This window comes from Dromiciops gliroides, chromosome 4 (genome assembly GCF_019393635.1).
Source record: "Dromiciops gliroides isolate mDroGli1 chromosome 4, mDroGli1.pri, whole genome shotgun sequence".
Classification (NCBI taxonomy): domain Eukaryota; kingdom Metazoa; phylum Chordata; class Mammalia; order Microbiotheria; family Microbiotheriidae; genus Dromiciops; species Dromiciops gliroides.
This window is the reverse complement of record NC_057864.1, coordinates 100,360,609-100,362,855: the sequence shown is the minus strand read 5'-3', so window position 1 is coordinate 100,362,855 and position 2,247 is coordinate 100,360,609.

Genomic DNA, 2,247 nt, shown 5'->3' with positions numbered 1-2,247 from the left:
TCTGATTCTGTGACTCCATTTGGAGTTTTCTTGGCAAACACACTGGAGTGGTTTTGCCATTTCCTTCTCTAGCTCATTTTACAGATGAAGAAACTGAGGCAAAGATTTGGCAATTAGATCACTGGTAACTTTGAAGAAAGCAGTTATTTGAATGATGAAGTCAAAAGCCAAATTTCAGTGGGTTGAAGTGTGAGAAGAGAAGAAATAAAGGTGCTAAGTATAGAAAACTTTCTCAGGAAGATTAGTGGAGGGGAAAAGAGCTATAGGATGATGGCTGGTGAGCATGGTAGAATCTAGTGAGGTTTAGGTTTTTTTAATCATAAAAGTATTTTATTATTTTCTAGTTACATGTAGAGATAGTTCTCAACATTTGTTTTTATAAGATTTGTAGTTCCAAATTTTTTCCCTCCCTCCCTTCCTTCCTCCGCCCCTCCCTTCCCCCTCCCCAGGACAACAAGCAATATGATATAAGTTATATATGTACAATCACATTGAACATATTTCTTCATTAGTCAAGCTGTGAAAGAAGAATCAGAACAAAAGGGAAAAACCCAAAAAAGAAAAACAAAAAAAGTAGAAACAGTATGGTTCGATCTGCATCTAGATTCCAAAGTTCTTTTTTTCTGGATTTGGAGAGCATTTTCCATCATGAGTCCTTTGGAACTATCTTAGACCATTGCATTGCTGAGAAGAATCAAGTCTATCACAGTTGATCAACACACAATGTTGTTGATACTGTGTGCAATGTTCCCCTGGTTCTGCTCATTTCATTCAGCATCAGTTCATGCAAGTCCTTCCAGGTTTCTCTGAACTCCTGCTCATCGGTTTTTTGTTGTTTTTTTTTTTTTTGGTGGGGCTATGGGGGTTAAGTGACTTGCCCAGGGTCACACAGCTAGTAAGTGTCAAGTGTCTGAGGCCGGATTTGAACTCAGGTACTCCTGACTCCAGGGCCGGTGCTTTATCCACTGCGCCACCTAGCTGCCCCTGCTCATCGTTTCTTACAGCACAATAGAATTCCATTACATTCATATACCACAACTTGTTCAGCCATTCCCCAATTGATGGGCATCCCCTCAATCTCCAATTCCTTGCCACCACAAAAAGAGCATCTATAAATATTTTTGTACATGTGGGTCCTTTCCCCTTTTTTGTGATCTCTTTGGGAAAAAGACTTAATAGTGGTATTGCTGGATCAAAGGGTATACACAACTTTATAGCCCTTTGGGCACAGTTTCAAATTGCTTTCCAGAATGGTTGGATCAGTTCACAGCTCCACCAACAATCTTTTGTTGTTTTTTAAAGGATATAAATGTAGTTATAGGCAGCAAAGAAGGAATTATTAGGTTGTAAGGTGATTGAATATTAGAGTAGGCATGACGATGGGGCGATCTGCTGGAGAGGATGTGAAGGATAAAATCAAGGTACATGTGGAAGAGTTGATCTTTTCATCATAGACTGGAGTAAAGGAGAGTCAGAGATGATGTCAGGGGGTTGTGAAATGAGAAGAATTTCATGTCAAATAATCTTGGTTTTCTTGGTAAAATATGGGTCAAAGCCTTCAGCTAGGAGGTCAGGGGATTAGAATGCTACAGGAGGAGGAAAAGGAAAGAGGTTTGGAAAAGCCAGTATGGTAAGTCAAAGAAAGGCTCATTTAGGGAGGAGTAGAAGGAGAGATTACATAAATTTTCAGTCACCAGTGTTTCAACATTTCCTCCAGTTCCATTCTGTAGCAGTGAGCAGGAGCTGAGAAGGTGAATGGTGGCAGTGGTTTAGGTTTGTAATTAAAGAATGCAAAGAATGAAAGAGGGTCCCAAAGTCCTGTCTTGCTCATAGAGGGGTTAGTGCCCCAAGAAAACCACTGTATGTCAGTGAGGCCTAAGTCTCAGGGCTGGATCATGGAATCCTTTGATGTGAATGAAGGGTTATAGAGAACCTTCGCTTCCACCCGCCAAGATTTATCCACTCTCATCTACTATAAAATGTAAAAGTGATAGGCAGAGTGATAGGACAAATCTGAGTAGGGCTCAGGGAAGTCTGAGATGAGTTTTGAAGGAAGCAAAGGATTTCACCATGACAGCTTCTTGGGGAAGAGGGGAGTCCAATGCAGGCATGAGGAACTCCAGCATAAAGGCAGAGACAAAGAAGGGGAGGGGAGATAAGAAGGGGACAGAGAGGTATTCAGATGGGCGACTCTGGAACCTATCATTCTGTGGAACTTCTTGACACATGAGGCTTCTTCCAGTTGTC